Genomic DNA, 24464 nt, shown 5'->3' with positions numbered 1-24464 from the left:
ATAATGATGAGGGACCGGGTGTTCTGGTGCTGCAACAATTTACAATTGCCTGGGATGCCGAGTTGTGTTCCAGATGATTCTAAAAAAGTTAGGGGCCTTTCCTATAAAAAAAGAAAGGCGGCGACTGGCGAATGAGGGCTTGATGCCCAGTGACCTACTTAGTAATCTGTGAACGGGGGCATGGTGCCCAACGTCCGACTAAAGATGTCCCGGTGACCGGCAGATTAATACCTCATTGGGTGTAGGGATCACCCTGGACTTAGACATCATTAGGCATAAAGACCTTCAACGTAAGACCCTTGAGAGACATCCTTAGGTATGAAAACCATTCTGATCGTAGAGACCATCTTAGTGTGTAGAGTCCCATCAGGTTAGGTAGGTATGGAATGACCAAGCCATGCCTTGGGGTCTGGGATGACCAAGCCTTGGTACATTGCTTTCGACATCCAGGGTTTGGTTGGGTGACTACATCTTAGTAGGCAAGCGAAAGAGACTAGACATTTGCTGGAATGGTGTGCTGGGATTGATGTGCCAGATATTTGAGCATTATCATCATGCTTATAATGCTATCATATGGATGGGGATCCTAATGTGGAGACCCTTCATTCCACAGGAACGGGGGACCTACTGTACCAATATTGCAACACCTTATGATTGTCTGGATGCCGGGATTCTTTTAGGTCAGTTTCTATAACTAGAAACATGTAATGGTTTATTCCTCCTGAGTTGAGTCGCGCCAGAATCACTATTTCTTCAACAAACTAATCATTTCCCCTGTTGATGCGAAAATCTGCACGACCTAGAATGGTGACGTTTCTTGCAAAACAAAGGGATGACGAACGGTACTGATATAGTGCCGGGGGAAAATGCTCCGAGGGTCAAGTCAATGACCAAAAACAATTGCAGAGAATTGAATAAATCACAATATATGTCTTGCAAACCTCATTTAATTAGTCGAAGTAAAATATATAGAGTATGGAGATTGCGTTTTATCTTCTCTAACTACTACTTGGGGATGTTTGTTGTCACAACCAACCAATATTTTCGCCTCAGTACTTGGAACTTGAATTTGAAACGATACTTAATCTGATTTAGTAAAAGTGTCATTTTTTATCCCATCAAAGACTATTTGGATTAGAAAACAAAATTTGATAAGTCTGTGCCTTTGGATTTCTTGGAATCGCATTGTTCCAAGAAAAGTAAAGTTGATAATCTTGCTCTTGAGCACTCAGTAGTCTTGGAATGTTTTCATAGTTTATATTGATTGATTTAGAAGACTATTTTTTTTGGAAGGTTTGAGCATCTTTCTTTTCTTTTTTCTTTAAATTCCTTTCATTTTGGTTTTTACAGTTGTATATATTTTTTTAATAGATTGATCTTCTTCTAATAGTGTTTTTTAAAAAATCCTTTTCTTATCAGTTTAGACATATGGTCAATTTAAGTTAATTTCAAAGATTATATAAGGGCGGTTAAAATTAAGTGTTAATGGATAATTTTTAGTAAAGTCGAATAGATTTTGTTGGTAAATATTTTTTATCTTGATTCTTGACATGATCTAAATAATTGAGTTTTTTTTTATCCTTCACTCTCTCTCTCTTTTGGGTAAGAAGAATGGAGACAAATTTACATATATCCCTAATAACAAAAAACAAAAAACAAAAAACAAAAAACAGGTTCCATGGCCGAAGATCAATGTCATGAAAAGAAGAAAAAAAAAAGAAAGAAGAAAAAAATTAGAATCTAAAAAACAATAAATTCATAAAATCCTATATTGTCTGTGACAATCACACTTAAAATTGAATGACTCAACAGTATGAAGCAAAATTGAAATTGAAAGGAAAAGGTAAAAAAAAAAAAGGTTTTTCTTTAAAGATGAACTGTAATAAATGATAAAAATTGACATATTCGATAGTGTTCATATATTTTTTTATTTTTTATTTTCAGTTGAAAACATAAACAATTTTTTTATTTTCAATAAGGTTTATAATGAATATTTATTAGAAGATTACTGCATAATTCAGAGAAGTGGATGGGCTTTAGAGTGCGGAGAGGGTTTTGAGTTTTGGTTGTGATTTCCATATTAGTAGCTGGATGCAAATTTAAAGAGGCCCAAAATTGGCTGCAACGCAAAAGCCCAAATAAAAACAAGTACATTTCCAAACTAGGCCCAAAGTGAAAACCAATATGAGGCCCAAGGTTATAGCCCAAATGGAATAGGGTTACAACCCAAGCCCTAGAAGCCCACTCCTGGCAGCCCAAAATGGAGGACTAACACACACAGGACCATCTGGCACGTGAACAAAGTTCTACACATGAAGTCAACTAGTCAAGGACTTCATGGCCCAAATTCGATACTCTCAAACACAACTTAATAAGATTGGAAGACCGGTCGGCCGAAGAAGCAAGAATCGTCTGGCCAAAGGCAAATCACATACCTCCCCCAAACTATTCCCAGATTTTATTTATTTATTTTTATATATTTTATATTGACCAAAAACATACACTCACACTCTTCATACACACATTTTTTTGTCCATGCTCAGACGGGCTATAACCATCGGATTACATGCCCTTTGGTAAAGTACGCAGAAAGAGTAAGAAAACTGAAAAATAAATACGAACTATATTTGGTAATTATTAGGTCATGTTCACATTTCACTTTTGTATGTTAAGACCTCTTTAAAATGAAATGATTCTTCTAATCTTAAATTCACAAGTAAATAATAATAATTATTTTTTAAGTTACACAATTACCTTTTCACAAGTGTAAATAATATTATAATATAAATATATATAGATGTAGACTGATGTACGGGGTTGTTTCACAAATCGCAACAAATCTGGGCCTACTGTCCAGTCCTGCAGCCTATCATAATTACAAATCTGGGCTATTATGATGATAATCAGAAAATGGTACGACCACTTCTTTCCTCCAGTCTATAGACTCTATACCTTGTTTATGGATGTGATTCTGCCACGTGGATATTAACCTTTTATGATTCAGTAATTCTCTGCCACGTGGATATATAGCCTTTTTATGATTTCAGTGGATTCTCTGCTTTTTTTTTTGGGGTAAATATCAGTGGATTCTCTGCTGCTTCACTGGTCCCCACACTTCACATAGTACTTGAAGCAATAAAAATTGTCCCTACAGTCTACAGAGAGACGGTGTGTGTGAGGACTGAAGATAAAATTTGAATTTATCTTTGGTGGTTTGTACCTGAGTATGTTGTTTCAATAGCTGGGAAAAAAATTTGCAATAACTCAGAATAATTTAGGAATTCAAAAATAATTAAATATTAAAAAATTTCAAAAATAAAGTAAAAAATAATTAGACCTGTTTAAATTTTGAAGAAATTAAAATATGTTATGTTGCACTTACATTAACATTGGACTATGTGTTTTGATCATTCAAAAGATTCACAAAATTAAAAAAATCTTAATAAAACAGATACACTTAATAATTTAGGAATTCCAAAATTATTAAATATTAAAAATTTTCAAAAATAATTAAATATTATAAATTTTCAAAAATAAAGTAAGAAATAATTAGACTTGTTTAAATTTTGAAGAAATTAAAATATGTTATGTTGTTCAAAAGATTCACAAAATTAAAAATCTTAACAAAATAGATACACTTAGAGCAGCTGAAGTGGACTAGCTAAAGCCCGCTTTTGACAATATGGGAGCCCAAAACTGTGGCACCGGCCTAACTGAAAAGGGCGAGGCCCACTTTGCCTCGCGGGCCGGCTCGCAGAATACCGCCAGCCGGCCCGCGATCGTTTTATATTATTCTTTTGGTTTTTTTCTGTTCCAAAACGGCGCCGTTTTTTTGTTTTATTTTCAAACGCTCCTGGAACAGTCCGACAGATTTTTTTATTATTATTATTTGAAAATACCTAAAAATAGGTTATTTGGAGCTCTTTTTTTAAAAAATAAAATAAAATAAATTTTATTAAATAAAAATATATTGTTTAGGCACTATTTGTCCAAAAATAAATTAAAAAATCTTTTTTTTCCCCTTAAAATTTGCTCCTTTTATTTTTTTACTTTAAATTTTAAATGTGTACACAAACAATGCATTTGGCCATTAAGGCATTGTTTGGCGGATACAAATAGTGCCTTAACGGCTATAATTTTTAAATATATATATATATAATTTAATTTTTTTTTTTTTTTAAATTACAAATTCATCTACCTATTCCCATATGATTTTGTAATCATTATTTTCTTATTCCAATTACTGCAATCTAGGAAAAGTTATAATATATATATATATATATATATATAAAATTTTAATTTTAATTTTTTTTTTTTTCAAAGCAAAAATTCGGAGAGCCTGATGGAGTGCATGTTTCTGGAGAGCGAAAGCTATTGACGTGACTCTTGAAAAAGTTGATGTGACTGATAAGTGCTTAAATGTTGCACATTTCAGCACCTAAGCTAAGGTATTTCAGTCTTTGCATCTATCTTAATTTTATATTTTAGTCCTAATTTATGTTTATGTGTATTTCAGGGCAATAAAGTTAAAATGAGTTAAGAACAGTCCAATTAAGCCATTTTGGAGTTAAGCAAAGATTTTCAGACAATGGCACAAAGCGGTCAATTTCGGGCCTTTGATGATGTTCCCAAAGATGGAGAAGCAAACCAAATAGCCCGGGGCAAAAATGGAGCTGAATAAGGCTTAAAGGAATTTGTCAACTCTGGGGGGATCGATCCCCAGGGTGGGGGATCGATCCCCCAGGACTTAGCAACATTACAGTTTTTATTTAATTTTTGGGCTCATTTTGGGAACTGTTGGGCTTTAATGAGATTGTTACTTAAGGCCCAGTGAGCCATTAGATTAGGGTTGGTTTTAGTTTTTATTTAGGTAAAGATTATTAGAGAAAAAAAAAAAAAAAGTTTTATTTTTTATTTTTTTTTTCTGTATCGTAGTATTGTATTTTCTCTCTGGAAAAACACGCGAAGAAAGGGAAAAAGAAGAACAGGCTAGGGTTTGGAAGAAAAGTTCAGAGAAGATGAAGCAGATGATGGGGATTGTCCTATCTTCGACTCCATCAACCATGAGTGGCTGATTCTTCTACTTAGGGTTGGATAAACCCTAAGCATGTAACCTATTCTCTCTCTCTTTTCATACTTTTTGGGGATTAATTTATGTAATTAGTGTATAGTCTTGAATATTATGAATTAAATTCTTCCAATTGATTATCTGTATTAATCTCATATTGTCTTATGTGCGGTTGATTGATAAACAAATTTTACACACGAATTCTTTGTTAATTGATTCTTGTGATGGCTATGCATGGTATTGCTTAGTTGTAATTGTGTTTCAAATTGATGAAAAATGCTTACATTTGATGGATGGTACTACATGTTTAGGTTAATTTGTTGTTTAATTAGTTTTAAATTCATGTTTAATTAGTTTAATTTAAGTTTAATTAATTTAATTGCAATTCAATTATTAGGTAAGTAGACCATCCATACTTATGTTTGAATTCCATATTTTTTGTCACAATTGCATTATCTTCTAGATTAATGTGTGTTAAATTTGTAACTTGGATTGATAAATCATGCTTTGAATGGGTGAATTGCACTACACTTAGTTTAATTGTCATTAGGTAGTTGATTCATGCTTAAAATTGATGGTTTACACTTTTCATTGCTCTTGTTAGCCACATATAGATTACATAGTATTATTTCCCCAATTAGTTGAAAGTGAGTGAGTTAGGGAATGTGCTTAGTGGTGAATCCTACACCCTAAGTCTCTTTCCAATCTCTTAAACTCTATTTCTTTATTGCAATCATTTAGTTTAAAATTAGTTTTAATCACAAACAAAACCCTTTTGGCAATCACAGAAGCACTAAAGTATAATTCAATTCTGGAAAACCTATAATTGTTTAGATCTCTTGGGACGATCCCTGCTCACTTCATACTCCATAGTATAAGTGTTTAGTGGTTTTATAAATTTTAAAATATGGTGCCCACTTGACATTATTTCTAAACCTAAAGTGTTGTGCATTATTTTGTGCACACGCTCAGTCGCACCATAGTTTTGGCGCCGTTGCCGGGGATCTAACGGTTTTGAAGAATTGAATTAAACATTAGTTCTTTGTTGATTGTCTACTTTTAAGTCATTTTAATTTTTAATTTTTTTTTTATTTGATTTGTCAATTAGGTACTTGAAGCAAAGTGGAGCAAACGCTGGACTTAGAAGCAATTAAAAAAAATTTTTGAAGTTGCTTAAGGACCATCTGTAAGTTCTCTTTAATTTTAGTACTTTAATTGTATACCAATTTGCATGCTTTGGACAGCCCAAGTGGAGGCTTAAATTGAATTGTTTTATTTTTAAGTCCAAGCATACCTTCTTGTAGAAGGCATCGGCCCGTGTGGAGGCATTTATTTGTTTTAAGTGCATTGATATTATTGAGGAGTTTGGGAACATCGTATGTGGAGGTTGAAATTTTGAAATGTTGGTGTGTTGACTTGTTCTAGTGCATGCATGGTCGTAGATCACTTAATCGTCCTCTTGCTCCTGTAAATCAAAATCTCGAAATTTTTCTTCGGCGTTTAAGAAGTAGTACTAGGGATAGTCATCTTAATCTTTTAAATTTTGATCTTCCATCACCTTTAATGGAAGATCCAATTGAAGATCCCGTTGTAGATCTTGGTCATGTGGATCATAATGGTGTGCACCACCCACCACAAGTTCATATTGTGGATCCTCAAGGTGTGCATCCACCCGTGGGAATGCCACAACCAGTTAATCATGCGGTGCAACAACCTAATCTAGGGATGCCAAGGCCAAATGTTGTTCCCCCAATTGGTGAGTAACAACAACAATATGTTCAAATGGCATACCCTCAACAAGGTCAAATGGCATATCCTCCTCTCAATCCTCTCAATCCTCCAATGGTCCTTAGGGATCGTTACACTCCAAATCAATATAATGCACCTACTTGCATTCAATTGCCAAATTTTCGTGCTCATCATTATGAGATTAAGGCTTCCACCATTAACATGTGCCCCCTTTTCTATGGGTTGAGCAATGAAGAGCCTTATAAACATTTAGATGAGTTCTTGGAAGTTTGTTCCACCGTGAAAATCACGGATGTTCCGGAAGAAGTCCTAAAAATGAAGCTTTTCCCTTTCACTCTTCGGGATAAAGCTAAATATTGGTTCAACAACTTGCGGCCAAATACAATCACCTCTTGGGCACAATTGCAACAAGAGTTCTTAAAAAAGTATTACCCCGCAAGTCGAACTGATGCCATGAGAACTTCCATTCGTGAATTTAAACAACAAGAAGGAGAACCCCTTCATGAAGCATGGGAACGTTTGAATGACTTGCTACGGAAGTGTCCACATCATGACATTCCTAAGTGGCAATTAGTTCAATGTTTCTTTTCAAGTTTATCCGATGCCAATAAGGGCATTGTTGATGCTTCTTGTGGCGGAAGCTACATTGAAAGAAATGAAGATGAAATTTGGCAACTTTTCGAAAAAATGAGTGAAAACTCAATGCATAGATCTTCATCTTCTAGGGGTAGTCACTTAGCACATATGGGAGGAAAGAAAGCTATAAATCAAATAGACTCTTCCATGGAAATTGCCGCTGAGGTCAAAAATCGTACTCAAAGGTTTGATACATTCCTTTTGAATCAAGGTCCGGCAACTCAATCATATCCTCACCATTCCAATGAAATGTGCATGACTTGTTCTAGTTACACTCACCATACTTCAAATTGCCCTCTTGGACAAATTATACCAAGTGAGTCTCAAGAACAAGCAAATGCTGCTTTCATTCATCAAGGGAACAACCCTTATTCCAATACTTACAATCCGGGATGGAAAAATCATCCAAACTTTGCATGGAGAAATCAAGGAGACGGTGCAAACCCTCCTCAAAATCAAGGTTACCAAGCAAAGTATGTTCCCCCACATTTCCAAAATCAAAATCAGAATTCTCAAGGTTACCGTCCTTCATTCTATCCTCAGAATGTGAATCAATACTCTCAACCTCAAGCATCAAATCCTCAGTCCTACTCTCATCCTCAAGCATCAAATTCTCAATCTTACTCTAATCCAAATCAAGCGCCTCCTAAAAGTTCAGCTTTTGAGGACAAAGTCTTGCAGGCTTTAGGTAATCTTCAAAAAGATAATCAACTGTTTCATTCTCACTCTCAATCAATTGCAAAGCTTGAAGCTCAAATTGGGCAATTAGCTAATTCTTTAAATGTGAGAGAGAAAGGTAAGTTGCCTAGTCAAACTGAGACCAATCCTAAAGGGCAATTTATGGCGCAAGCAAGTCCTTCATCAGAATTTTCTGGAAATGAGCAAGTTCAAGCAATTACTACCTTGAGGAGTGGTAGGAAAGTGGATAATAAGGTAGAGGTACCTAAGGAGGATAATGAATTGGCACAACCAAGTGGTTGCATCCATCCCATTCCAAATTCTATTCCAATTTCCTTGGATGCTAGTGGTTCCAAAAAGGACATTCCATTATCTTCATCATCATCTCCCCAATTAGAGAAGCCTTATGAGCCAAAAGCTCCATTTCCTCAAGCTTTGAGAGAAACTTCATCATTTGGGAGACAAGAAGGAAAAATTCATGATATGATGGAAGTGTTTAAACAAGTGAAAATCAATCTTCCTCTTCTAGATGCAATTAGGCAAATTCCACCATATGCAAAGTTCTTGAAGGACTTGTGCACACAAAAGAGGAAGAGCAAGGGAAGGGACCTTAAGAAAGTGCTTTTAACAGAACAAGTGAGTTCCATCATTCTTTCTAACACTCCTCCTAAGTTCAAGGATCCAGGTGCTCCGACTATTTCTTGTGTTATTGGAAACCAAGAAGTTCGTAGAGCTCTCCTTGATTTAGGTGCAAGTATCAATCTCATTCCATACTCTGTTTACTTGCAGTTAGGGTTAGGGGACTTGAAGCCAACATCGGTAGTAATCCAACTAGCCGATAGATCAATTAAGAAACCAAGGGGGATTGTTGAGGATATTCTAATTAAGGTTGATAAATTTTATTTCCCGGTTGATTTTGTGGTACTAGATACTGAGCCAGTCCCTAATCTCACCAATCACATTCCAGTCATCCTAGGAAGGCCATTCCTTGCCACTGCCAATGCCACCATTAATTGTAGATCCGGCATTATGGACATCTCTTTTGGCAACATGATGGTTAAGCTTAATGTATTCAATGCAAGTCAACATCCCACAGATGAAGACGAGTGTTTCCTAGTAGATGTCTTGGATGAAACCATAGAGGAGACTCTTCCCTCTATTTTATCTAAGGACCCTCTTGAGGCGTGCCTTTGCGAAATGTTTGAAAGTTGTGGTTTTGACACAGAAGGATCCATAAGTGAGGTGAATGCTTTAATGGACTCTGTGGCCACTTTGGATTACCCACCTTGGAAAAGCAAGAAAGAACCTCTTCCTTCACTCTCTAGTACTCCACCAGTTCCATCTCTCATCTCTCCTCCTATTCTTGAGCTTAAGCCTCTTCCATCAAATCTGAAATACGCCTTCTTAGGCCCAAAAGGGACTCTTCCGGTCATCATTGCTTCCAATCTTGAAAATGACCAAGAGAATGATCTTTTGGAAGTGCTTAAAGCTAACAAAGAAACCATTGGATGGAGTGTGGCTGACTTAAAAGGCATTGACCCTTCTATTTGTATGCATCGCATACACATGGAAGAGGATGAAAAGCCATTTAGGGATGCTCAAAGGAGATTGAACCCAAATATGAAGGAAGTGGTCATGAAGGAGGTTGTGAAACTTCTAGATGCGGGAATCATTTATCCTATCTCTGATTCCAAGTGGGTTAGTCCAACTCAAGTGGTTCCTAAAAAGTCGGGAATCACAGTTGTTGAAAATGCTAAGGGTGATCTTATTTCGAAACGCACCGCCACTTCATGGCGTGTTTGTATAGATTACCGAAAGCTGAATTCTGCCACTAGGAAGGACCATTTTCCATTGCCTTTCATTGACCAAATCTTGGAAAGATTGGCTGGGCAACAATACTATTGCTTCCTAGATGGTTACACGGGGTACAATCAAGTGGCCTTAGATCCATTGGATCAAGAAAAGACCACATTCACATGTCCTTTCGGTACATTTGCTTATCGACGGATGCCTTTCGGATTGTGCAATGCTCCTGCCACTTTCCAAAGGTGTATGATGTCAATTTTTTCGGACATGGTGGAGAAGTATTTAGAAGTCTTCATGGATGACTTCTCGGTTTTTGGGTCCTCATTTGATTCGTGTCTCCAAAATCTCAAAAAAGTGCTTCAAAGATGTCGTGAGACTAATCGTGTGTTAAGTTGGGAAAAGAGCCATTTCATGGTTCAAGAAGGAATCGTGCTTGGACATGTCATCTCTAAAAGAGGAATAGAAGTAGATAGAGCGAAAGTTGAGCTAATTTCTGAATTGTCTCCACCTACTACGGTGAGAGAAATCCGCTCCTTTCTAGGACATGCCGGTTTTTATCGCCGATTCATCAAAGACTTTAGCAAAATTGCTAGACCCTTGTGTAACCTTCTTGCCAAGGAGACTCCATTTGTCTTTGATGAAGCATGCCTAAATGCTTTTCATCAACTTCGCACTCTTCTATCATCCGCTCCTATCATGCAACTTCCAAATTGGTCCTTACCATTTGAGATTATGTGTGATGCTTCCGACTTCGCAATGGGTGCTGTTTTGGGGCAAAGGATAGGTAAACTACCATATGCTATATACTATGCGAGTAAGACTTTCTCAGGTGCCCAATTGAACTATTCTACCACCGAGAAAGAGTTACTTGCCGTAGTATATGCCCTTGATAAATTTCGGTCATATCTCTTAGGATCCAAGGTAATTGTGTTTTCCGATCATGCCGCTCTTAGGCATCTTTTAATGAAAAAGGAAACCAAACCTTGCTTGATAAGATAGATTCTACTTCTTCAAGAATTTGACTTTGAAATCAAGGATAAAAAGGGCTCTGACAATGTCGTTGCCGATCATCTGTCTAGATTAATGGTTGAATCTTCTCCAAATCTTGAAATTCATGAATCATTTCCGGATGAACAACTCTTTCAAATCTCAAATGGGACGTTGCCTTGGTTCGCCGACATTGTTAACTATCTTGCAACCAGCAAACTTCCCATTAATTGGTCAAAACAAGAAAAGGACCGATTCTTTGCTAACATCCGGAAATACTATTGGGAAGATCCCATTCTGTTTCGTTATTGCCCGGATCAAATCATCAGGAGATGTGTGCCGGAAAGTGAAGTTCCGAGCGTCCTTGCGTTTTGTCACACACTTGCTTGTGGTGGGCATTTTAGTGGAAAAAAGACCGCTTTGAAGGTTCTTCAAAGTGGGCTCTTCTGGCCCACTATCCACCGAGATGCCTATAACTTTTGTAAGGTGTGTGTTCAGTGTCAAAAGTTGGGATCAATGTCAAAGAGAGACATGATGCCCTTAACTTCAATCTTTGTAGTTGAAATCTTCGATGTATGGGGCATAGACTTTATGGGACCATTCCCAATGTCTTATGGCTTTCAATACATCCTCATTGCTGTTGATTATGTTTCAAAGTGGGTTGAGGCTTGTGCTACCAAAACGAATGACCACTCCGTGGTAATTGCATTCGTTAAATCAAATATCTTTGCTCGTTTTGGTATGCTAAGGGCTATGATAAGTGATGGAGGAAAACATTTCTGTAATCAATTCTTGAAGCAACTTTTCTTGAAATACTCCGTCACACATAAAGTGGCCACTCCCTACCATCCCCAAACAAGTGGGCAAGTCGAGGTGTCAAATAGGGAAATCAAGCATATTCTTGAGAAAACTGTCAATCCGACCCGAAAAGATTGGTCAAGAAAATTGAACGATGCTTTGTGGGCTTACCGGACAGCTTACAAGACTCCAATAGGCATGTCTCCATATAGACTTGTTTATGGGAAGCCTTGTCATCTTCCGGTTGAGGTAGAACACAAAGCACTTTGGGCAATAAAAAGGCTCAACTTTGATCTTGATAAGGCTGGAAAGGACCGTTTACTCCAACTCAATGAGCTAGAGGAATTGAGAAATGATGCCTATGATAGTTCAAAAATTTATAAGGCAATGACAAAAGCATTTCATGATAAACATATTGTGAAAAAGTCCTTTGAAGCCGGTCAAAAGGCTTGGTTATTCAACTCTAGGCTCAAATTTTTCCCTGGAAAGCTTCGAACCAAATGGGAAGGCCCTTATCAAATTATCTCCGTCTCACCTCATGGGGCTGTTGAACTTAAAAATCTAAAAGATGAAGGGACCTTCAAAGTTAATGGTCAAAGGCTTAAACCATACATTGATGGACAAAATTTTCAAAGAAATGTGGAATCTGCCCTCTTGGTAGATCCCATTTATTTTGAAGATTGAGAACATCTCACGTCTTTCTAGCGACGTTAAACACTAGTTGTATCGAGTTTCTCCTTCGTTGCATTTTAATTTTCATTTTATTATTATTTTATTTCTATTTTTCCTTTTGTACATTTATGCATTTTTAAATTAAAAAAAAAAATTGTAAATGAGTAATGTAGGTTGGTGTTTGATTTTATTTCTATTTTATTATTATTATTTTTATTATTTTTGTATATATTTCATGTTAATTTTGATTTATTCAAAAACATAAAAAAAAAAAAAAAAAAAAAAAATTAAAAAGTATTAATTAGTATAGGTTGATAAGTGATTTTATTTCAATTTTATTTATTATTATTTTTATTTTATTTTTTATCTATTTTTCATTTTAGTGTATATATTCTTTTTAGTTTTGTTTTGTTTTATTTATTTTTTTTTGTTTATTTTTATTATTATTATTATTATTATTTTAAAAAAAAAATTGAAAAATTGAAAAAAAAGGAAAAAAGAAAGATCGATCCCCAAAATGGGTAGGAGATCGATCCCATTTTCTTGGCAGAGAGCAACAAAAAAATAGGCCAAGTGGATTGATCCCCGTCCAAAGGGATCGATCCCATTTTACTTATGTTTCTCCCTTCTTATTAAACAGTGAAGGGGACATTTTTTGCCTAAAATTGTCGATCCCCCATCAAAGCAGATCGATCGCACCTTGGCCCTTGAAACCACGAATACATTCCTCTCTGTTGCTTGAAATTCTGCTTCTTCCCCCAAAAATCTCTAAACCCAATTTCATTGTCCAACCCTCGTGATCTCTTCTCCTCTTCCACGGTGTCGCGGCTATTAAAAACGGCGCCATGGTTCTGAGTTCTTCTCCGCCGACGGTTTGAGTTCGCCGCTGGCTTCGCCTTTTATTTTCCGACGCGGCTGTTCCTTCCGGCGATTCAGATCGCGGCTGCGTCTTCTAACAGCGATCACGGCCGGTTCGTCCTCCGGCGTCGCGGTTAGGTCGTTCTCCAGCGATCTCGGATAGGACGCTGTTCTGCGTTGCCTCTTTCGTTGTTCTACAAGTGCCGCGCCTGGGTCATATTCCGGCGTTGAGTTTGGGTCGCCGTTCTCCAGCGATCGCATCAAGGTCGCTGTTTTTCTCCGACGATTTCGGCTGGGTTCTCTGTCGCGCTTCTGGGTCGCTTTTCTCCTGCGATTTCGACTGGGTTTTCCTTCGGCCGCCGGTTTGAGACTCGTCCTTTATTCTCCAGTGATCGCGGCTGGTCTTTCCGGCGAGCGTCTGGGTCGTCTTTCTGAAAAAGAAAAAAAAAAACAAACAGCAGCGGCGTTGCATCTGTTTTCTTTCCGGCGTCGCATCTGTTCATCTTCCAGCGCCATTTCTTGGTTCTTGTTTAATTCGTCGGCGTCGCGGCTGTCCGTTTTCTTCCGGCCGTGCTTGAATCAGTCCGATTCCGGATTGGCCCTCTCCGGCGAGCTTGTAACTCGTCGTTTTCCCCAGCGATTCCGGCGGTTGGTTCATCAAACGGCGTCGCGGCTGGGTTCGTCGTCGATTACAGCTTCGCAGTTCTCCGTCGCTGCTGGGTCTCGCCGGCGATTCTTGGACTGTGTTTACCCAGTTTTGCCGGTTGTCTTCTCCGGCAAGCTTGTGATGTTAAAAATAAAAAAAAAAATAAAAAAGGAAGAAGAAAAAGGAAAGAAAAGAAAAGAAAAAAAAAAAAAAATATATATATATATATATATATATATATACACACATAAAAAAAAAAAAAACAAAAAAAAAAAAAAAAAAAAGTTGCATTAAAAAAAAAAAAAAAAAAAGAAAAAAAGTTGAATTGTTGATTAAAAATAAAATAAAATAAAAAAATAAATTGCATTGATTTTATTTATTTAAAAAAAAAAAGTGTTGAATATATGATTAAAAAAAATAATAATAATAAATAAATAAATAAATAAAAATAAAAATAAAAATAAAATTGTTGATTGAAAAAAAATTAAAAACAAGAATCAATTCAGTAGATTTTGTAATAAGGTTTTTATTTATTTATTATTATTTTTTTTTTAATAAAAAAAAAAACATAAAAAAAAAAAAAAAAAATCAAAAGTCCCAATCCGTCTTGCTAGAGACGTTAATCTTAGCCCATTTTATTTTTTATTTCTTTTGTAGGTTGTGTACACATAATCTTTTTCTTTGTTTTTTTTTTAAAAAAAAAAAAAAAAAAAAAAGAAAAAAAAAAAGAAGAAAAATTTCAAACATCAAAAATATGTTACTAATATGCCCTTATGCTTGGTGATACATGTTTCATCTTTTATCTAGGGTTTCATCTCATATCTCTTTGCAGCATGTTATATATTGTTTTGGACTGTGGGTATTGCTTATCCCATATGCTATTTGATGTGAATTTGCTAGTATGGTTATACAACTAGGTTTTTGCATCCAAGTTTGGGGGAGACATCTTTCCTACTGGATCACTGCTGGACTTCATAATCGTTGCCATCACGGTATACTCTTTTCATCATTTTACATTGTTCCCATTGCACATTGAGGACAATGTACAGTTTAAGTTTGGGGGTAAGGTCATCATGCTTCACTCTATTTTAAGTTAAGCTTTAAATGCATGATGAGATTTGAGATGTGTTTGGCAATGATTTCGAACTTTTGAAGCATAGTGCCTTTAAAAAATAAGTTGTTAGAGTCTAATACTTCTTGTATGCTCTAGGATGCCATTTAGGGGTAAATTTTAATTTTTGACATCATGTTTGCTTTTGTGGTACACATCATCTTGTTGGTTGAAAATGCTTTGAGAGTTGATTCTAGAATTCTACATTTGCACTTGCGCACACTAGCATTCAATTTGTGGGGTACATGCTTAGTTGATTATTGTTTTGGTTTGTTCCAATTGAGCTAGTATGCTTTGAAAGCTTTCATTCTTGATAAAATGACCTTGCAAAGGAAAGAAAAGAAATAAATTAAAAAAAAAAAAAAAAAAAAACTGCATTCTTTCAACATGTCAACTGATTAAAAAGGAAGACAAGGGAAGAATGTAAGATGTATGATTAGTTTGAGTTCGTAGCCTAGCCATTCCGAGTCATTACGCCCTTAGGAGTGTCTTTACACTTAACGCCCTAAGACCATCTGGTTTGGGAGTCGTTGGCTCAACGCTTGTTACATGGGGTGATTAGAGAGCTTAAGGAACTTGGACATTGCACATGGTCATACATAAAAATAAAAAATGAAATAAAAAAAAAAAAAAAGAAAAAAAAAAAAAAAGAATGTTTGATTAAATAACAAGGTTCATTCAATGTCTTGATGTTTGGTACTATATCTGCATGCTAGTTTGAGGGTAAGGCTATGCCATTACTTTGATTTGCTAGGATAGCAACACATTTTGATGCCGGTTCACTTAAAAGGATGATATAATTGATTCAATTTGCATGATTAATTGATTGATGCGTGGAGGACCGTTTTTGCTTACATGATGTTGAAATATTGAGAATAGCTTAGAAATGGCAGAAATTTGCATACTTGAGGTAGTCTACTTTCAACACTTGTTTAATATGTGTCGTTACTTCTCAAGTAAGAAAGAGCTGTGGATATTTGTGGGTACCATTTCTGTAAACCCTCACGAGACTTCACTCGTCCACTAGGGGTAACCTAGGGGTTTAAAAGGCTTGTTGCATATGCTAAATGCAACCGTGATCCCTACGAAAGTGGTGTTATCTTTATTTGCTTTATTAGTTCATAATCTTATATATGTTTGTTTCATTTCCATGCTGTAGTTTATTGCTAGGGACTAGCAATATCTAAGTTTGGGGGCGTGATAAGTGCTTAAATGTTGCACATTTCAGCACCTAAGCTAAGGTATTTCAGTCTTTGCATCTATCTTAATTTTATATTTTAGTCCTAATTTATGTTTATGTGTATTTCAGGGCAATAAAGTTAAAATGAGTTAAGAACAGTCCAATTAAGCCATTTTGGAGTTAAGCAAAGATTTTCAGACAATGGCACAAAGCGGTCAATTTCGGGCCTTTGATGATGTTCCCAAAGATGGAGAAGCAAACCAAATAGCCCGGGGCAAAAATGGAGCTGAATAAGGCTTAAAGGAATTTGTCAACTCTGGGGGGATCGATCCCCAGGGTGGGGGATCGATCCCCCAGGACTTAGCAACATTACAGTTTTTATTTAATTTTTGGGCTCATTTTGGGAACTGTTGGGCTTTAATGAGATTGTTACTTAAGGCCTAGTGAGCCATTAGATTAGGGTTGGTTTTAGTTTTTATTTAGGTAAAGATTATTAGAGAAAAAAAAACAAAGAGTTTTATTTTTTATTTTTTTTTTCTGTATCGTAGTATTGTATTTTCTCTCTGGAAAAACACGCGAAGAAAGGGAAAAAGAAGAACAGGCTAGGGTTTGGAAGAAAAGTTCAGAGAAGATAAAGCAGATGATGGGGATTGTCTTATCTTCGACTCCATCAACCATGAGTGGCTGATTCTTCTACTTAGGGTTGGATAAACCCTAAGCATGTAACCTATTCTCTCTCTCTTTTCATACTTTTTGGGGATTAATTTATGTAATTAGTGTATAGTCTTGAATATTATGAATTAAATTCTTCCAATTGATTATCTGTATTAATCTCATATTGTCTTATGTGCGGTTGATTGATAAACAAATTTTACACACGAATTCTTTGTTAATTGATTCTTGTGATGGCTATGCATGGTATTGCTTAGTTGTAATTGTGTTTCAAATTGATGAAAAATGCTTACATTTGATGGATGGTACTACATGTTTAGGTTAATTTGTTGTTTAATTAGTTTTAAATTCATGTTTAATTAGTTTAATTTAAGTTTAATTAATTTAATTGCAATTCAATTATTAGGTAAGTAGACCATCCATACTTATGTTTGAATTCCATATTTTTTGTCACAATTGCATTATCTTCTAGATTAATGTGTGTTAAATTTGTAACTTGGATTGATAAATCATGCTTTGAATGGGTGAATTGCACTACACTTAGTTTAATTGTCATTAGGTAGTTGATTCATGCTTGAAATTGATGGTTTACACTTTTCATTGCTCTTGTTAGCCACATATAGATTACATAGTATTATTTCCCCAATTAGTTGAAAGTGAGTGAGTTAGGGAATGTGCTTAGTGGTGAATCCTACACCCTAAGTCTCTTTCCAATCTCTTAAACTCTATTTCTTTATTGCAATCATTTAGTTTAAAATTAGTTTTAATCACAAACAAAACCCTTTTGGCAATCACAGAAGCACTAAAGTATAATTCAATTCTGGAAAACCTATAATTGTTTAGATCTCTTGGGACGATCCCTGCTCACTTCATACTCCATAGTATAAGTGTTTAGTGGTTTTATAAATTTTAAAATATGGTGCCCACTTGACATTATTTCTAAACCTAAAGTGTTGTGCATTATTTTGTGCACACGCTCGGTCGCACCAGTGACATTTTTAGAGAGTTAAGATTCAAAAAGGCCGGTACAAATGGCCTTAGTTATATGTTACTGTTTTTTCAATCATGCAATGATTAAAGACTTAGGAGTAAGTGAGGGTTCGAGAGAATGGGATTGGAACATATTTAGAGGTTTGTTGGAGAGGAGGCGACTTTGGGTTATCATTAGAAATTGAATGGGGTATATTTAAAATTTTTACAAAAAAAAAAAAGTAAAGATAATTTTAAAAATTTTACAAAATGTATAAGTAATTTTATAAATAAAAAAATTTCAGTGCGAGACAATTTGTGAATGGCTAAAATTACGTAACATTTAAAAATCTAATGGTCCAGGGGGCTACCGAGGTCTCACTAACATTCATGTTTATTTTTCTTTTGTAAATTCCACTTATCCTTTTTAACATTCGTCAATATCCAGCATAAACTCTCTTCATGTTTCATAAATTTACTTACGTCCTCCCCCTCCTCAAGTCAACTGGAGACAAACATACGAAAATAAATTGTCTTCTAATACATGACATGACATCTTTAACATCAAACAATTCATAGACAAAATGATAAAATAATACATTATTGTTATCAACATAAAAAATATTAAAGAATTACAATTGTAAATCACGGTTCTCCAAACAAGACATCTTTTATGGGACAGAGGTAATAGTATATTGACAAAACTTTTAGTCTTTCCCATCTCGGGTTTTGGCGGTCCTTGTTGGGGAATAATCAACTCCTTCCAACTCACTCAACGACAAAACTTTTCGTCTTTCCCATCTCGGGTTTTGGTGGTCCTTGTTGGGGAATAATCAACTCCTTCCAACTCACTCAACGGTCGACAGTTAAATTCTTCCTTCATCACACACAACGAAAGCATCATTACACTACATAAACACAAGAATATATAGAGATAACAATTATATACATCCATGCATAATACAATATTTTATATGGTTCACCGAACTCTAAGGTTACGTCCATGGAAGAGAGAGATTTCACTATTATGAATTAAGAAAGAATATACAACCACATGTCAAAATTCGATTCACTCACACATCATCTTTTATGAGGCTACATGTATACACTCGGGAATTACATATATATACTCTCCCCTATCCTCACAACATTCATCTTTAAAACCCATTAGATCTTTTCTGTATTCTCTTTCTCTAAACTCCTCATATCTATCTTTATTTATAGAGTTTTCAAAATTCAATTTTTTGTTGGATAAGTATTCCTCAAATCTAATTTCATGTTACGTATAAGAGGTTAGCATATCAATCTTAACTCTAAAATAGAAAAAAAGAAACTAATTTTTTGTATAGGAATTTTGAATCACAAATCCAACCGTCCCACCCTATCCTTGAGCACTGCGTTATATTGTGTGGTGTCACAATATGGATGACTTGTCAAAGGCGATCATGCCGTGGAGGACACGCAATGCTTCTTGGGCTGCAACATGGGCCTGCTGCTAACGTGGGCCAGCTCTAAGCCCAAACTCGCTCATTGACAATATAACTGACCAATTACTCTCACTGGCTTAATCGAAAGACATGCCCATTTTGTATCTTTGCCCAGGTCCGAAAGATACTTATGTGAACAGTTATAGTCAGGTGGGACCAACGAAAGATCAAACATTGCAATGCCCACGTGGAGGGGAATGGTGATGTGTACTATGGACGGTTGGTGGTCCAAAACCAAGTTAAATGGATGCCCATGTTCCAAGGTTTTAATTGGGAACGTGCTTTTCGGATGGTGTGGTTTGAAGGTGATGGTGCCCAACTTCATAATCATACACCCAACCTTTCAATTACTGCCTTCCACTCTGTTAGGTTTGGTGTTTTTTAAGCCATGAAATATTAAAAAATAAATAAATAAAAATGATGTGGCCAAACATCCTCATCAAAAGTCACCACCCTAGCTAAGGCATGCTACCTTATGACGTCAGTAGGAACGAATTTAGAAATTTGTGTTAGTGGGGATAAATTTATATAAAAGATTTTTTTTTATAATTTTAGTAGGGACAATTTCAAAATTTTAAAAATATAAATACATAAATTTATAAATATAAACACTTTCACAAATCCGTGTCTGTCAGTGACTTGATTACATCTTCCATGGAGCTTAGTAAACTCATCACTCAAGTACGGTCCCCTGGGTATCCCCACGGTAGCACCCAACAGAAGTAGTGATTCTCCTACCATACATGTCTCTATTGACTCCCGTTGAAAGTTGTGTGGGCAGAGTATTCATTTTAGAGAGTTAAAAAAAAAAAAAAAAAATTAAAATTAGAAAAAGACGATGACAATGACGAGCACTTGCTATATTTCCAACTTGTGAAGCAGCGCAACTTTTAATAATTGAAACCATGCCCATACTGCTGGAAAAACGTGTCATACAAGTCCTTTTATTTGAATTGATTTATTGTCTTTCTACATTAATATTGTTGGTCAAATATTATGAAACAGAAGAAATATTAATCAAAACAAACTCAACGCTGTAATTATACATTTTTTAATAAAATGATAAAGTTTCTTGAATTCGTGTCATTTTTATACCATTTACATTAGGGTGTTAGTTCAGTTCACACTCTTCGATTAAAAATAATATATTATAAAAAAAATTAATATTAATTTTATTAAATTAATACATCAAATATCAAATAATTTAAAACTATACAATTAATAATTTCTCAATGTGGAGACTTAGAACATCCTATTGAGCGCGTGCGTGTGCATTGAAAGTTGGTCGCATGACACTAAAGCTGGCTTATAACAAACTTTAAAAAATTAGGGTGCAACATTTTGGCATTAGATGTGACAAGAGTCACGGGACAAGGAAAGACAAAAAAAAAATTCTTGCAATCTTGCAGATAATCCCTTTGAGGGCTCAAATCCTCTGCTGTGAGTTATTCTGCAGTTCTCTGTTGTGAGCTGATGAAAGGCCTTAGTTTGGCCACGTGTACTTCAGTTTGTAATATGTCTATGGGCTCCACTAAAATGGTGCAAAACGCATTATTCCGTTAAATCTGCCTTCCGTTAAACATCCATCTCTCGGCATCTCTGAAAAAGCTCAAAAGAGCCGGCTCTACAAATTAATTGAGCCGTCTCCAAAAAATTGGGTTGAACCGTCTCCACATTTCTTCTTGAGCCGGCTGTCCATTATTTTTTTTTTCTTTTATTTTTATTTTTTTTTTGCTTGGCAAGGAGCCGGCTCTAAAAATTCTGATCACAGGAACTCTGATCATCTTCACCATCAAAATAAGCTATTGACACAGTTCTGTAAAACTAATTTCACACCTCTGTAAAACTAATTTGACACCTAAATTTAACATTTTTTAATTCTTTCATTTGTCATCTGTTAGTGTAAATTATGATATTTTTCTACTTGAAATTGACATTGGTTAAGCATTCTAGCAAATTTGAAATGTTGGATAATTGTAGGATTTTTTTCTATAATCTTCAATAACCATTCTAGTGAATGTAAAATCTTACATAATTGTTTTTTTAACTGAGTTGGCTTCATTAGGTACCAATTTGTTATCCAAATATTTTTTCTTCTCATGTATGCGGCAATTACACATTTCACAGGTTATTATGTGACATTTATGAGAAAAAATACATTGTGAAATTTAATAAGTAGGGACACTGATTACCTTCACCATCAAAATAAGCTATTTACACAGTTCTACTAAACTAATTTCACAACTCTGCAAAACTAATATCACACCTAAATTTAACATTTTTTAATTCTTTCATTTGTCATCCATTAGTGTAAATTATGATTTTTTTTTTTACTTGAAATTGACATTGGTTAAGCATTCTAGCGTATTTGAAATATAGCGTAATTGTAAGATTTTCTTCAATAATTTTCAATAACCATTCTAGTGAATGTAAAATTTTCCGTAATTATATTTTTTTTTAACTGAGTTGGCTTCATTACGTACCAATGTGTTATCCAAATATTTTGTCTTCTCATGTATGCGGCAATTACACATTTCACAGGTTATTATGTCACATTTCTGAGAAAAAATACATTGTGAAGTTTAATAAGTAGGGACACTGATCACCTTCACCATCAAAATAAGCTATTCACACAGTTCTACAAAAGTAATTTCACACCTATACAAAAATAATTTCACACCTAAATTTAACATTTTTTAATTCTTTCATTTGTCATCCGTTAATGTAAATTATAATATTTATTCACTTGAAATTGACATTGGTTAAGCATTATAGTGTATTTGAAATATTGGATAATTGTAGGATTTTCTTCTATAATCTTCAATAACCATTCTAGTGAATGTAAAATCTTCCATAATTATTTTTTTTTTAACTGAGTTGGCTTCATTAGGTACCAATGTGTTATCCAAATATTTTGTCTTCTCATGTATGCGGCAATTACGCATTTCACAGGTTATTATGTGATATTTATGAGGAAAAAAATATTGTGAAGTTTAATAAGTAAGGACACTGATCACCTTCACCATCAAAATAAGCTATTCACACAGTTCTGTAAAACTAATTTCACACCTCTGCAAAACTAATTTCACACCTAAATTTAATATTTTTTAATTCTTTCATTTGTCATTTGTTAGTGTAAATTATAATTTTTTTTAACTTGAAATTGACATTGGTTAAGCATTCTAACGTATTTAAAATTTTCGATGATTGTAGGATTTTCTTCTATAATCTTCAATAACCATTCTAGTGAATGTAAAATCTTGCATAATTGTTTTTTTTTTTAACTGAGTTGGCTTCATTAGGTACCATTGTGTTATCCAAATATTTTGTCTTCTCATGTATGCGGCAATTACACATTTCACAGGTTATTATGTCACATTTATGAGAAAAAATACATTGTGAAGTTTAACAAGTAGGGACACTGATCACCTTCACCATCAAAATAAACTATTTACACAGCTCTGCAAAACTAATTTCACACCTAAATTTAACATTTTTTAATTCTTTCATTTGTCATCTGTTAGTGTAAATTATGAATTTTTTTTTCTTGAAATTGACATTAATTAAGCATTCTAGCGTATTTGAAATCTTGGTTAATTGTAGGATTTTCTTCTATAATCTTCAATAACCATTGTAGTGAATGTAAAATCTTCCATAATTGTTTTTTTTTTTTAACTGAGTTAGCTTCATTAGATACCAATGTGTTATCCAAATATTTTGTCTTCTCATGTATGCGGCAATTACACATTTCACAGGTTATTATGTCACATTTATGAGAAAAAATATATTGTGAAGTTTAATAAGTAGGGACACTGATCACCTTCACCATCAAAATAAGCTATTCACACAGTTCTGTAAAACTAATTTCACAACTCTGCAAAACTAATTTCACACCTAAATTTAACATTTTTTAATTCTTTCATTTGTCATCCGTTAGTGTAAATTATGATTCTTTTTACTTGAAATTGGCATTGGTTAAGCATTCTAGTGTATTTGAAATCTTGGATAATTATAGGATTTTCTTCTATAATCTTCAATAACCATTATAGTGAATGTAAAATCTTCCATAATTGTTTTCTTTTTAACTGAGTTGGCTTCATTAGATACCAATGTGTTATCCAAATATTTTGTCTTCTCATGTATGCGGCAATTACACATTTCACAGGTTATTATGTCACATTTATGAGAAAAATTACATTGTGAAGTTTAATAAGTAGGGATATTGATCACCTTCACCATCAAAATAAGCTATTCACACAGTTCTGTAAAACTAATTTCACACCTCTGCAAAACTAATTTCACACCTAAATTTAACATTTTTTAATTCTTTCATTTGTCATCCGTTAGTGTAAATTATGATTTTTTTTACTTGAAATTGACATTAGTTAAGTATTCTAGCGTATTTGAAATCTTAGTTAATTGTAGGATTTTTTTCTATAATCTTCAATAACCATTCTAGTGAATGTAAAATCTTCCATAATTGTTTTTTTTTTTAACTGAGTTGGCTTCATTAGATACTAATGTGTCATTCAAATATTTGGTCTTCTCATGTATGCGGCATTTACACATTTCACATGTTATTATGTCATATTTATGAGAAAAAATACATTGTGAAGTTTAATAAGTAGGGACACTGATCACCTTCACCATCAAAATAAGCTATTCACACAGTTCTAACAAACTAATTTCACACCTTTTCCAAACTAATTACACACCTAAATTTAACAGATCTTGGGATTTAATGGAGCTGGCTCTTGAAGTTCAATGGAGCCGGCTCTAAGTTGTTGAGCCGGCTCTTTGAGTTGGCAGCCGGCTCATAATAAATATGGAGCCGACTCTCAGAATTTTTAGAGCCGGCTCCTTGCCAAGCAAAAAAAAAAATAAAAATGAAAGAAAAAAAAAATAATGGACAGCCGGCTCAAGAAGAAATGTGGAGACGGCTCAACCCAATTTTTTGGAGACGGCTCAATTAATTTGTAGAGCCGGCTCTTTTGGGCTTTTTCAGAAATTGATGTTTAACGGAAAACAGATTTAACGGAATAATGCATTTTGCACCATTTTAGTAGAGCCCACAGACATATTACAAACTGAAGCACACGTGGCCAAACTAAGGCCTTTCATCAGCTCACAGCAGGGGACTGTAGGGT

The 24464-nt window shown here is 34.7% G+C and overlaps 1 non-coding gene across 1 annotated transcript; it reads right to left on the bottom strand.

Annotated features, from left to right (window-relative positions):
• Positions 1 to 7267: 7267 nt before the first annotated feature.
• Positions 7268 to 7374, bottom strand: LOC132315245 (small nucleolar RNA R71). The gene has a single exon (XR_009483605.1). It is a non-coding gene; the product is annotated as a small nucleolar RNA R71 (small nucleolar RNA).
• Positions 7375 to 24464: the final 17090 nt, after the last annotated feature.

This window comes from Cornus florida, unplaced genomic scaffold (genome assembly GCF_030987335.1).
Source record: "Cornus florida cultivar Cherokee Brave unplaced genomic scaffold, ASM3098733v1 CherokeeBrave_3.0.0_Hap2_Chr06, whole genome shotgun sequence".
NCBI lineage: Eukaryota > Viridiplantae > Streptophyta > Magnoliopsida > Cornales > Cornaceae > Cornus > Cornus florida.
Note: the sequence above shows the minus strand (reverse complement) of the source record. Positions and strands in the feature narration are given on the sequence as shown.